Raw genomic sequence first — 15,551 nt, 5'->3', positions numbered from 1 at the left:
ACAAGGTGTGCGTGTGCACGCCCAGGAGGAGTTTCAAGATGTGTGCATACGCATAGAGATGTGCCTACGCACAGGTGTAAAATTACCAACTCCGCTCATTCGCACAATGCGTGTGAACGTCCTCAACAGAGTGCACCTTCCAACGTGTGTGTGCGCACAGCTTGCAAAACTTCATTGGTTGTGTGCGCGCACAGAGCGTGCTAGCGCTCCCAACAGTAGTCATATCCCCGTGTGTGCGTACACACAATAGTGTGTGTGCGCACAGTTTCGAAAATACACAGGGTGTGCGTACGCACACAAACCAGAAATCACAAATTCTGCAACATTCACAAAATTCATATTTCAACACCAAACTTTGAATGATCATAACTTCCCTTACAAAAATCCATTCTCTACAAACTTTATATCAATTTAAAGCTCTCAAAGCCATCTTCAATTTAAAACAAGTTTCATGCAAGTTTAAGCTTTGAGGCTCAAGTTATAATCCATCAAAGTTCACCAAAAATCTATTTTTACCAAAACCTTGAAAATTCAACTTACCACAACTCTCAACTTAAAACCAAATCAAAATCTACTCAACACAATACCAAATTCACTCATGAATCCATACCAAACATTTCTCAACCATATCAACTATTCAATCATCCAAACCATTTAATACCCACCTCAACTAATGCTAAATTCAACCTAATATTCACATCAAAACTTATAAATTTATCATTATTCAACTATACCACATCCAATATTTAATATCTCAATTTATCAACTCCTTCAACACTCATCAATCTAAACATCAATTTATCATCATCCTAACTTCATAATCCACCTCATTTATCAACAATCTCAACACTCACCTTCAAATTACCAACAACATCAATATTCATCATCAATCATCAACTATATCAACAAACCCTCATCAACAACAATAAATCACAACATTCATCATCAACCTTCATAATTATTAAATACCAACAATCATTATCACAGTCATATATTCCTCATCCCAAAACTTCATATCATCATCACCATCATACAATTTATCTTCAAACATCAAAATCACATACTATTAAACATACACCCAAAACATTCAATCCTATCTTAAGGTCAACTAGGCTAAGGTTCACGAAACATTACATATTACATAAAGGATACCGAAACCATATCTTGGCCGATTCCCAATATGCGTAAAACACCAAAAGCTTGATTCCAACAAGATCAACAAGCCTTAAGCACCAACACCACCTCCAAGACTCACCAACTATCAAGTCATACACATATAACATACCAACATCAAGCTTAGGATTCAGAAAACAACTAAACACAAGGGTTTAGTAAAACCTTACCTTACTCAACAATATTAGGGATAAAATCTAATAATTACCCGCTACTAGAGATCACCTAAACAAGCAAAACCATAAAATCTACTCAAAAATCAAATCCAAAAATGCAGAAACTCTAGGGCTGAAAACTGGAGCACGAGTTGAGAGATCTTACCAACATAACCAAGATAGAAATGAAGAGCTCGTCGAGAGCTTCACGTGGCCACAAACAGCTCGTCAATCGAAGCTCCGTAGCTCAAGTTATGGCTCCCGGAAGGTGAGGATGAATAGTGACATTACCCTCTTCTCCTCTCATCTCAAATCTGCGCCCCTCTCTCTCAAGTTAGGTCAAAATGAGCTGAATGCTCATTAATGGGCCTTATATATGTTGGGCCATGGGCTCGGTTTGGGTCCGGTCCAACCCGTTAGCGTTTTTAGTACGTTTGGCCCACTTTGGGCCAAAACCTTTAAGATTAGTGCCCGGTTTATAATTCTAAATTATTTTTATCCTTTCAAAACAATAAATCAATTTTCAAAGTCTTATTTTCCAAAATACGCGGTACTGGACAGAATAGAGCCGGTCTTCCAACTTAAGCGCCAGTACGAATTTTTACAAAAACTTTTCGAAAAAGATACATTTTCCAACTCAGAAAAATTTATTGAAATCAAATTTCACCTTTATATTTTCAAATTAAAACTTCTAAATTTTGAATCTACTCCAGAAACTTAAAAATTATCATTTTATTAAAACGGTTATGCCGGTTCTTACATAAGTAATCAAAAATCATTTTTTAAAATTAAAGTTATTTATTCATAAGTATGTTATGTCACCGAGAAGAAATAAATTATTACCCTCAAACATATGCTGAAGTATAGACATAATAATAAAGTTGTAATTTGAATATGTAAAGAACCTAAAATAAAAATAATTTTACACTTGAATAATATGATTTGTTATTTTAAATTTAAAAAATAACACATTAAGTATTGATAGAAAAATCTCAAAATAATTCTAGTAAAACAATCAAATGTTACAATATCTTGATTTACAACTTACATATAACAAATTAACAATTATTTTTTTAAAATAAATATAAATATATCTGCATGATTTCACCTTATAAATGTTGTGATTTGGTTGTATTTCAAAAAAAAAGGTAAAAGTAGGTTACAAAGAAAAAAATACAAGGAGAAGTAAACTCTCAGTTGAATTCTTAGACTTAGTTACTCATTTAAAAAGTTTAAATTACATTTTCACAGTTTTTAACTGTTATTTATACAAGAAAAAAAAAAGGCATATCAGAAAAAACAAAATTTTGATTGAAATTACAACTTAATCTTTGATATTGGATTTTTTTACTACAACTCATTCCCTTCTTCTCCTCGCTACATTTTTATTTTCAAACATTAGTACCATAATCCTAGTTAACCCAAAAATCAAATGCATATAAGAATTTTTAAAAATATAATAACAATACTTTAGAATAAATAAATAAATCAAATTTGATTAAAAATAAACTAAATAAAAATTATAAATTAAAATAGAATTAAGATTCTAAACTAAGATTTAAAACAAAACTAAGAAATAGCTAATTTGTGCTCAAATAATAGAATCAAGAAGAATCATTTAAAATAGAATGTGACCTAATAAAATAAAAGATGTTATGAATAAAAAATTAGTTCATTAAAATAAAAAATATATAGTATAATTAGTACTAAATGTTAACTAATTAATATTGTATGGAACAATTTTAATTTACCTTTAAATATATGATATATGAAAACCAACTATAAAACTAATTTATTTATCTAAAAAAAGTTACAAAATAAATGACTAATGATATATATCAATTAAATAATATTATAAATAACAAATTTAATTTATTATTTCATAATATCATTTTTTAAAAAATACATGTATGCATATAATGAATTCTCTATTTATGTTTGTTAAAAGTTGAAACGAATTGCAAGTCAGAGTACAGTCTATCACAAAGTACGTAGTGAGTACTAAACTATATAAATTAAGACTATTTTTTTCCTTGCCTTCATCCCTTCTAAAGTATACTTTTTTTTTCTTAAAAATCGCTTCATTCTTAATTTTTTATGTAAACCATATGAATGCAAAAGATATATACTATATCTACTCTCAATCTTTCTTTCACTGTGCCTTAATCCAGTATAAATAAACTTCTTTCATACTACCACAAATTGTTAAAAGCTTATAATCACTTTTCTTATAGTTATCATAAAAATGGAGGAGTTTTTGGCATGGTTAATTATGAGCCTTTTTTTTTTCTTTTGTAATTTTGTAGAGACCAAAAAAATAAAAGTAATACATAATTAATTTAAGTAGTGGCTCAACAGTTCAGCCGCTTTTTTATTATTTTTTAAGAAATTAATTTTATCTTTTTATTAATATAATATTCACCTTTTAAATTTATTATTTATGTATTTTTTCATTATTTCAAATTTAATGTAGTATTATTTATATGATAGTTTAGTTGAAATTAAAGTTACTATAAAAAAAACACTTAAATTGCCGACAAAAATATTATCCTAATTTAAAAAGAGTATATATAAACCAAAATGAAGTTTACTTGTTTCAAAAGGTTAATTATGCGTAAATATCATAGATATTCATGTTTGTCTTCATCCTTTTTAAGTGGTAGGCCAAAATATAGATCGAACGAGGCCTTCATTTTCCTACAAATAGTAGAAGGACAAAAGAAATTAATATGCTTTTTTTTTTATTTTTAAATGCCAAACTATAAGATAATTAATAAAAAGAAAGGAGAATATAAAAGATGGTGTACTAAAAAAAATCTTTCGTATAGTTATCAATACATCTCTTTTTTAAGTTAACTAATATTATTATAATTTTTCTTATAGTTATCATACATCTCTTTATCAATAACTTCTTGTGTCTTGAAAAACTGTTAAATTTTTTTTACCATAAAAATAATTATATAAATATTTCAGGTATATTCAATTAAGTTGATTCTTTATTATAGAGACAAACTATTAGTTATCATAATATTAGTTAACTTTAATTGCGTGAAACAAAATATCAGTAACTTTAATTATTTTAGAATTGATCTATATTTCTTTATTATAATACAAATAATTTTTTATATGCTTTTATTATATTTTTTATAATATTTTTTTTCAAAGGTTTAAATCTCGTTCATTAATGTTTGAGATATTTTAATTTATTTTTTTAATTTGTTACTATAAATTGATGATATGATGAGTATTTTATCAATTAAGACAATTAAAAATACAAAAACATATTTAAAAAATAGTTTATATGTTATATTGTGATGTATTCTTGTTTTCTTGTGTTTACATTGATATTTCTCATGTTATTAAATTTTGATTTAATATGATTTTTTTATCATCAAAGATTTCTTATCTACTTAATATTATTAAATTAAAATATATTATTTAGTAGAAAATAATGTTAGGTGTTTCATGATTATTGTTATGGGCTAATATAGTAGCATTTTTAATAGTTGGTTATGAAATTAGTTATTTGATAAATGTCTTTAGTTCGAGAATTTGGAATTTGTAATATTTAATATAGTAATTAGATTTTTTTTTAAATTACGCTATATTTTACCGTTACTAAATTTTATCACTGGTTAATTTTTTAATTGGACAAAAATTTTATAATAAAAGGAGTTAATCTTTATTTATGTGGTGCTTTTTGAAATACAGGGGATTAAAAATGAATATCTTTTGTACTATTTTTAATTGTTGTGTTTGTATGTAAGATATATCCTAATTTTATTTTTAATTTTATAAAAAATATATATCATTACCAAAGCTCTAAAATATGAGAACATAAAGAATTTTAAAAAATTAAATTAAAGTATTGTTAAAAAATTTAATGTTACATTAATTTATTACTTTAATATATAAATTTTATTTTGATTATAAAATTATTATGATCAACTTTAATATAAGAGTACTATTTAATATCTTATGAAATTTTGTGTGTTGTGCTAGATCAATGAATTGAATTGGAAGTGGTTGAGAGGTTTTAAAAGTTATCTTATATAAAATAATATTTATATATGAAGGAATTTCATTTATTTTTTAACATAAGAATGCAAAGGCATATTCTTTTGTTTTTAATTCTTTAACGCATACATCTATGGAATTGAAATATGAATACAATTTTTTGTAATAAATTTATAATAAATAGAAGCATGAGTTGAAGAGTACCCATTAGTTTTTTTTTTTTATAAGTTATAGTAATAAATTCATTTTTATTTTACAGTTTTTATTTTGTAAGATATATCTATCCACTCAAATTAAAAAATATACACAAAAAGAAATTAGAGATGTATGTTTTGCACTCTTATTCTATTTGTTATTATTAGTCATATGAAAATATTTTTTATTTTTTTAAAATATTTATAATTGAATCTATAATCGTATTTGTTAAATAAATATAAACATATAAATATTATATATTACATCATTTTGATGTCTGTAACACCCTAACTTTTAGCATCTCATAATCGTACTAAAAGCTCAGGCGTCACTTACCTTTAAACCTTTATATTTTATATTATCTTTATTTAATATTGAACATTCGAAAGTACGAACCAAAATTTTAAACAAGAAATCGAAATGAGACTTTATCTTAAATCACTTAACCCCAGAAGTATAAATATTCACATAGCTTTATATACATAGACATATTCAAAGATTGTCAAATACAAGTCCTGCTCCTCTAAAAATCAAAACAACCGACGGCGAAGGGAAAATAAAATCTATGACTAAACCAAATACAGAAAGTAGGAATACATGTATATGTTAAGCTTCGTAGTTCGGTCGCGGCCTCGCGCCAAGGATTTCTGAACCTGTCACTGAACAAAAGAAATCTGTAGGGGGTGAGAACATCATCCTCGCAGGTTCTCAATAGGGAAAGAGAATGCCGTGAAAGTAAAGAATTAAGTTGCAAATAATCGCTTTTCAACTTTAAAAAAATTACCTTTAGAACTCTTTAAAACTCACCTTAAAGACTTTGATTAGTTCTCAGTAAGTTAAATCATTTAAGAAAATCCCAGTCAGTAGTAAGAACCGAAACCCGCAACAAACATACTAACTAAAGCACATAAAGAGAAACAAACACAACACATAAAGAGAAACAAACAACACATACACAATCATAATAAAATACAACAAGCAAACACGACCAAGAACAAATGCGCAAACAATATGATGTATGTCTATCCCTAGCACAGATAATGAGCTCATTCGTCGGTTTCGACCCGCACCCGACGCAATCCGACTCGCAAGTTAGATAAGGCATTCCAGCGGCATAACCTCTGCAAGTTTTTACTTCTTGCAGGCACTGATTCTCCAACTGTAGCATGTGCCCCTTTCTTCTAGAAGTCATTCCATACATACGGTCGTCCCCGCACAATCATTCACATATAAAGCCCACGGCGTAACATTTTCCCATCGGCACCATAACCATTTACTTTCCATCACCCTCTCGTGACCTTTTAAACATTTCATAATCACACGTGCCATGTTCTCTTTTCTCATTCTTTCTTTTTCTTAACAAACCGAATTCATATCATAACTTAAAACAAAATCTCTTCTCAAAAGAGTGAATTTGAAAGATTATACTTTTCTTAATAAATCAGATTGAAAATAAAGACTTTCCATATAATTCAAAATCAAACAATATTCATAAATCAGATTGACTTTTAAATAATGCCTTAAACAAAGTCTTGCAGTTTTATAAAAATTTCGGCAGTATTTCCTCTAAAATTCGGACTATGCCACCCTTCCAGAGTCCCTGTCCAACCATTTTCAATTTTCAAAAATCATTGAAAAATCCAACAAACCATATCCATTATCAAAACATTTGTAAATCTGAAAGCAGGTTCAATATCAAAATCATTTTTAACTCTTCATTCGTTACCAATAAATCAAGCTAACATTTTCTCAAAATAAGCTTATGAGCCAGATTTTCAATTCAAAATCACTTTTTTGTATGTTATACAAAAACTCAGACAGAACCTCCCTTTTAACATTCGACTTCACCACCCTTACGAGCTCCTTCATTTTCTCAACAATCCACTAGTCTGATTCTACAATCATCAATACAGCATGATTCTCAATAATCAACCCACTTTAACTCGGTTTAATAACCAACAATTCACTTCCACAATCAATACAGCAATATCCGAATTGAATTAGCATATTCAACAAACAACAATTCCTAAACCATTGCAACAGTGCTCACTCTTATTAAATAAATCTCAATCAACAACCAAACCAAGAAGGTAACATGACTAGAAATTCAGCAACAATCCAAACTCAATCCATTTTTCAATATAACAAACAGCACCAATTAAACATCATTCACAATCACAATTCAACCAATCCTTATTAAATAGTAATACCACACACTTATAAATTACTTGCAATTATTCAATAAGCCTTTCGGGCATTCTTAAATTAAAACTTTAATTTTAAAACGAACCTCCTACCTCAACTCATCGAAACTCACAAAACCCAAATGCATTAAAATCCCTTTTTTCCTTGCGTCCTGCAACAGCCACAACGTCAGACCATTTCTAAAGCAACAACAGCGACTTCAAACACAACATGCAAGCACCGACATCTAATCCTATGACAAATAACGCCGCAAAACCTTAGCCACATATAACAGAAACTGATATATCTAGGGTTCCGAAAAGAAATTACCTACTGGACTCAGAAAGTAATAGAGAAACAGAATGGCAGCGGCTCCAGTGACAACTCCATCAGCAGCCTTTTCGACCACCGCGATCCAAACAACGACGGCGGCAGCTCAAGGGAGCACCCACGCGGCCCATGACAGCGGCGGTAGGGGACGGCAGCTCCGGGTTGATTTGCGGTGCACCACAGCTCGTCAGCGGTGCAGATACGGCGAGGATAAGCTCCACCTCCTCCTCGCATGCAACAGCGCTGATGGAAGACGCGGCAGTGGCGATGGCGACATGCAAACAGCGGCGGCAGTCTTCCAGCACCCTTTAGCTCATGCATCTCCTCTCTCCCGCGATGGCAAGGTGACCCGACGGTGACAATGACCAGCGAGATGAGGATGGCGGCGATGGCGACGCTCCTCACTCGTGCGAGCTCCCCCTTCTCCGCGACACTCTCTCCTCGGTCCTCCATCATCAGCGACGACGACGGCGCGGCGAGCGGCAGCGACTCCTGCCGGCGCGATCTCCCCCTTCTCCTCTCTTCTCTGGTTTGCACCCTCTCCTCTCTTTTCTTTCTCTTTTGATTTCTGCTGCTGTTGGGTTTGATAAGGAAGGGAACATTGGCGGTTAGGTTAGAAGGGATTAGAGTTTTGTGTATAAAATTGAGGATTTTGGGTAGTTTAGTAATTTTAATAAAATTAGGGTAATAGAATAATTGAAAACTAATTTTAATCTAATACAAATATTTATAAAAAAAATTATTTAATTATTAACTTAATTTATTTTTAAATAAAGACTTTAATTTAATAATTAGAGTTAATCAAATTAATTTCTTTTAAAATCATAAAATAAAGTTCAAAATCTAATTATTCAAATTAAACCATATATCTAAAATCCTCATTATTTTCAATTACTCAAGCTTTCAAATCAATTATAAGAAAATATTCAATTAATATAAAATTTTCTGAAATTAATATCTTGAATAAATAAAATAAGTCGTAATTAATTTATTATTTAATTTCTAAAAATCTAAGATCTTACAATGTCATTGTTACTATTTATCATTTCTTTTTAATATTAATTTTATATTATTTGTCATTAGTCTGATATGACATTATCTTTTTATTCTTTTTAAATATAAATATAAAATATATAAATATTATATATTACATTATTTATGAATATTGTAGGATGAAAATGAAATATTAAAAAATATTATTATTATTATTTTGACCATTAAATTTATTTTTTTTTTAAAATTATTTTCATAAATGAATGATGTCTGAAAAAGTTGGATACCATATTTTTAATGTTAACTTTAAAACTTTGTATATATTATTTGATGTGTTGTTTAATTAAGAAATACACTACAGTATGTAACATCCCTTCTAGCAAAATACCTTGCTTAAGTCAGGGTATTTCTACTAGGAAGAACATTACGTAACCTTCTCTAGTATTAACTACTTAATTATCGAGCCTTTGTATCGAGATCACGTTTCAGTTTTAAGAAAATATTGGAAAATTTTGTTTTTATTCATTAAAGTTATGTTTCAAAGATTTCCAACAAATAATAATCACATAAATATTATTAATAATAATTCTTATACAAAAGAAACCAAACGAAACTCAAATACAATATACCAAACCTACCCCTCTATGTAAAATAAAATCTCAAGGGACAACAGCGAGGAGACTCTGAAAGTAATTAAAACCACAAAGAAAGCATACTAATCGCTTGCAGCTTCAAATTGCGTCTTCAGACCTGTGTCACTGAAAGGGTGGAAAATTTGGGGGTGAAAACCAAACCACAAGTTCTCAGTAGAGGTAGAGAATGTCGTGAAAATAAAGAATAAAGCGCAAATAGTTGATTTCGATCAGAGATATTTAAAAGAAAACTATTTTCATTTGCCTTGAGAATCCTCTTGAAAACCAACGGTTTAACATTCAAAATCCATAACCTTCTTTAAAAGCATCAGTTAATTATCCAAAATCCTAAACCCATATTTTTCTTTATAAAACCCTTAAAAGTTTTTCTAAACCGTATGAATGACTAATTTGTTCCGAGCATAGCTTCATTAAGTCTATGCTGAACCAGCTTAATCTTTCATACTTTACTAAAAATTAAACACAAACCAGTCACGGCCTCAGACCCAAGCAATTCAATCAACATCCAAACAATCAATTACAAACACAAATAATCAGGTTCAAACACAATCAAGAGCAATTAGCAGTTAAACAGAATTATTCACATAGGCAAATCAATTACAATATACACACTCAAACAATGTCACATAGATGCATATGATGAATGACTAGTCCTAGTACAGGCCATGAGCTCATGTGTCGGTTGGCTGCCCGCAATCCCGACATTTATCCGGTCACGAGTAATCCACGATTTCCCGGATATGATTTTTCGTTTCGTAATTAAATGCGCATATAATAATAGCCACTCATTTAAGACAACATCTGCTTTCTGCAAATATATATATATATATATATATATATATATATATATATATATATATATATATATATATATATATATATACTCTGCTCTACTCTGGGGAAACGGAAAATGGCTGTAGGTAACTTAGTTTTCCTACAGAAACTCTGGGTTGCTTTAAGCAACTAATATACATACAAATATCTCTTTATTATATTAGCTCTGGGTTAACTCAAGCAACTAATATACATACAAATATCTTTTTATTATATTACTCTTCTCTTTTATCTCTTTACTCTGCTCTGATTTCTCTTTTCTCTGCATCTCTTTACTCTTTTATAATTGTAAATATGCAAGCGGGATAAAACCCACGTCCTTGCCAACAACTTTATAAACCAAATATCTTTTCTCAAAAGAATTATTGAAGTTATTATCATTAAACAAGCCTTAAATATTTATTTTGATTAAGTCCTTATACTTTTATAAAAATTTGGACATAATCTCCTTTAAAAATACGACTTAGCCACCCTTACGGGTCCCAACCAAACAATTTACCAAACTCTTTTCAACCTTTCCAATATCAAATCATTTCAAAATCAAACAATTTTCAATATCGAATCAACCATATAACGTTAAGATTCATCTTTAACTCTATGGGCTCATAACTGTCACTAAGACATCCTTTAAGACATCCTCGACACTCTATCTTCTTTTCTGTTTTTAATATAACAAATAAACTTGGAATTGCACAAACTTTATGTCCAAGCGCTCATCTTGAAATAAAAAGCTTTCTAACAAACCAAAGACCATAATTTTCTGATTTTTCTAGCCTTAGGAATAGAGGAAAAACTATGACTGCTCTGCAATGTGTAAAATCAAAAAAAAAAAAAAAAACAGCAGTAGCATGTGATAATCAAAATTCAATATAAAATCCAAATTAAATCCAATGACCTTAAAATTTAATATAATTCAACTTCACTCATCCAGGTTTCTTTTCCAATTAGTTCTAGGTCAATACCATTTTTAATGAAGGAGTTATATAACTTGGAAGTTGAGTAATTTTCTGCAAAATTCTGTTTTAAAAGTCAATGAACATATCCTCTTCCAAGTCCCATAACTCACTCATTAAAACATGGACAGCCCTGAAATTTAAATTACATATGCTAAACATACTTAATTTTCTCTTCCAATTGGTTGCACCTCAATACCAGTTCAAAATCAACAGTTATAAACTTTCAAAGTTACTGATTTAAGAGAACAGAATCTGGCTTTTACTGCATAACGCGTCATATTTCAAAAATTCATATCTTTAAAACCACAATCCCAACCGTTCTGAAACTTTACGAAGTTAAAATAATAAGACTAAAGTTTTATTTAAAATTGGTTCCATTTCAAAATTCAATTCGAAACATTCACAGCAGAGCCAACAAGTCACCGCTGTTCTAAAAAATCTGCAGTAAAATCAGATTCCTCACCCGTAATTTAAAAATTCACCATAAATCATATATTTAACAAAAAAGTCTCAAATTCTCCAGTTCAATTCCAAATATTCCCAAGTTTAACTCAGACTTGATTCCACACAATTCCGATCATCACAGAATTAGTTACAGCCTTTCGAAGTTACTGTTTTCATTTAAAGATAATGCAGAAAATCAGATTTCACAGCTTAACTTTGAAAAATCATAACTAATTGTATAGTTAATCCGAAACCTTCAAAATTGAATCCTAACAACTACACTTACTAAAGTTTACTCAGCTTTTAATCTCACACCGTTTTGATCACTAGCAAATTACTGGGTCGTCCTCAAAATTACCATTCTATTTTGAAAATCAGATTGTTAATAATAGTTTAGTCTTTTAGGTCCTAATCCTTCAACAATTCTCAATTCAATATCAAATATATCGAATGATTATCTCAGTCTCAACCAATTATACATAATCAGTTAAAACCACAATTCTCAACTAGTCTCGAGTCACTCTCACCGCCATAGCAATATACCAAACAACCATTTCAACAGCCAACAGTCAATAATTCAATCATCTACCACACATAGTTACATTCAATTCAGTCACAACACCAAACACAATCGCAACCACAATCCAATATTCATATAATCAATCAATTACTCACAGCTATTAATCCTATTTGCATTATTCAATAAACCTTGTAGGCATTCTTAAATTAAAACCATTTAAATTAAACCCCCTACCTCAGTTAGTTGAACCCGTCAAATTTAAAGGCGATGATCCCCTCTTTATTAATCTCAGCAACGGCGGCAACTCTAACAGTTCTTTAGTATCATTAATACTATCACCTATGATAGTTCCATCAGCAAACATGGAAGTCATAGCAGTAGTGTTAAACAGAGACATAGGCAGTCACCAAAAAAACAGAGACATAGGTTTTCCTTACTCATAACAGAAAAAGACTAAGAAATAAAATGAAAGCAGAGTAAGGATTAAAGCTTACAGGTTCAAGAATAGGAGAATCAGAACCAGAACAAGAAGGCTGGTGCTGTTTTGGACTCTGATAGCGGTGCACGACTCATCGGCGACCATGGCAACAACGGTAAGGACAGTGGCAGCTCCTCAGGCTCGCACGGCTCTGTCTCCATCTCTCCCTCGCGTCGTTCTCATATCCATCCTGCTCGATGACGACGGCGAGCTCCAGGGTAACGGCGGTGACGGCGTGACAGTGCCACGGCAGCGGCGTCTTCCCTCTGTTCACGGACCTCCAATGGCAGTGACGATGAAGATCTCAAAGGCCGTAATGACGCGGGCTCCGCGAAGGTCACGGTGGTTGGATTGCGTGGCGCTACAGTTGGCAAGGATGACGACGACAATGATGGCGAAGAGGCTTGCGACAGCTTCCTCCAGCGAGCATGAACGACGATGATGGCGGCCTCTCTCCCTCTTGGCGCTACTCTCTGCCTCGGCTCTGGTCTTCCCTCGCGACGGCATTAGCGACGAGACGGCGGCTGCGTGGCAACGGCGTCTCCCTCCTCTCCTTCCCTGGTTCACAATCTGATTTCCTTTCTCTCCTTGTCTGATTTTCCTTTCCGTTTCTGTGTTAGGTTTAGGAAGAAAGGGGGAGGGACTGCATGTTTCAGAGGCCGGGGAAAGGGGTAAATTAGGGTTAGGATTTTTTAATTTGGGAATTAAAGTAAAATTAGGATTTTTATAAAGGAATAAGGATAAATATGAATAGATATTTTTTTTTGTGACTTATGAATATGAATAGATATTTTGATAAAATTGATGGGTAAAATAATTTTAAAATCAAATATATTCTGCCAATGAGTAATAGCTCAAATGGCATAGTCTCTCCATACTCAATTAAGAGGTTGCGGGTTCGAGCCTCATATCTTTGGTAAAAAAAAAAATCAAATATACTCTATAAAAAATATCTAAGAACATTATTTATTAACATATTGCTAAGTTCAATTAATTATTTCTAGTTTAAATTATAAAATAAACATATTAATCACATTTTTGTAAAATGTAGTTTAAACTCAATATTAATTATTCAAATTAAATGATATAATTTTTTATTATTTTTCTATTATCAAAACTTAATTTCAAATTATATAAAATGATCAATTGTAATAAGATTACACAAAAATATTAATTAACTTATACTCAAAGTATTTATAAAAATCAATTTAATCATTCCTAATAAATCAATCTCTAAGAGCTCAAATTAATAAAATAAACTATAATTCATTCATAATAAAAATTATTTAAATTAAATTATATAATACTTCCATTATTAAATTTTATTTTCAAATCATATGAAATAACCAATTATAAAAATAACATAAGAATATTAATTAACTTAAACTCCAAATATTAATAAAACTAATTTAATTACTCTTAATTGATTAATTTATAAAATAAGATATCAAATTAATAAAATAAATCGTAACTTTTTTAGAATAAAAATTACTTAAATTAAATTATACAATTCTTTCTTAATTTTCAATTACTAAAATTTTACAAAATATTTCATTATAATAAAATTACTTAAGAATATTAATTGATTCAAAATTAGTTTATCTCTGAATCTCTTTAATTATTTCTAATAGAATAATTTCTAAAATTATAAAACTTAAACTTAATAAGATAAAATCACAATTTATTTATATTTAGATTTCCAAAAACGCGGGATGTTACACAGTATATGTATAATTTCGTATGTAAAATTAAATAATAATGCTCAGATATATATAAAATAAACCATGTATAGTAATACTAATTTGATTAGTTTTGTTACAGAATATCAATGATGAATACTAACCAATTATGTTATTTTTATTTCTGTTACTTGTGCCAGTTCTATTGTCATGTGCTTCCATTCTTGTATTTTTTTAAAGTAAAATATAATTGTTAAGAACTAATTGAATTCATAACAAAGAAAATTAGTTATCGTGTTACCGGTATCAAATTGATGATGGGTGATAGCTTTTGCCATTTGTCTAATTGTAGTCAATCGGGCCATGTAAGACCCCGAATTTTGAAAATTAAATAAAAAATATTTATGCTTTATTATATTTAATTAAGATTAAAGTTTAAAAATTTTTATATATTTAAGCAATTTCTTATTTATGATTTAAAGCGGTAGTAATTGAATAATAATAAGGATTTTATATGCTCTAATTTAAATAATTAAAGTTTTAACTTTATTCTATAAATTTTAAAGGAAATTAATTTAATTATCTCTAATTATTGAATTAGAGTATTTATTTAAAAATAAACAAATAGTATTTTTATAAATATTAGTGTTGAATTAAAATTAGTTTTCAATTACTCTATTGCCCTAATTTTATTAAAATTACCTAAACTACCCAGAAATTCCTAAATTAAACCCAGTAACCCTAATCTAACTTAGCCACCGCCACTCATCCACCACCACACCTCCTTTCCCCAACTACACACACAAACCACACATGTAGAGAGAGAAGGGAGAAACGGCACAGAGAGGGAGAATTAGAGCTATGGGAGAAGAGAGAAGCAGAGCAAGATAGGGCTGGCGCCGCGGGTCTCGTCACCATCGTTGACGCTGCTGTAGACTAC

General features: G+C 30.0%; 1 long non-coding RNA gene across 1 annotated transcript; it reads right to left on the bottom strand.

Annotated features, from left to right (window-relative positions):
- Positions 1-5,941: 5,941 nt before the first annotated feature.
- On the bottom strand, positions 5,942-13,649 carry LOC112738439 (uncharacterized). Its single transcript, XR_011869773.1, has 4 exons — positions 12,949-13,649; positions 12,689-12,793; positions 8,055-9,805; positions 5,942-6,199 (listed from the first exon to the last, which is right to left on the bottom strand). It is a non-coding gene; the product is annotated as an uncharacterized lncRNA (long non-coding RNA).
- Positions 13,650-15,551: the final 1,902 nt, after the last annotated feature.

Source organism: Arachis hypogaea, chromosome 13, assembly GCF_003086295.3.
Source record: "Arachis hypogaea cultivar Tifrunner chromosome 13, arahy.Tifrunner.gnm2.J5K5, whole genome shotgun sequence".
Classification (NCBI taxonomy): Eukaryota; Viridiplantae; Streptophyta; class Magnoliopsida; order Fabales; family Fabaceae; genus Arachis; species Arachis hypogaea.
This window is presented reverse-complemented; position numbering and strand designations above follow the sequence as displayed.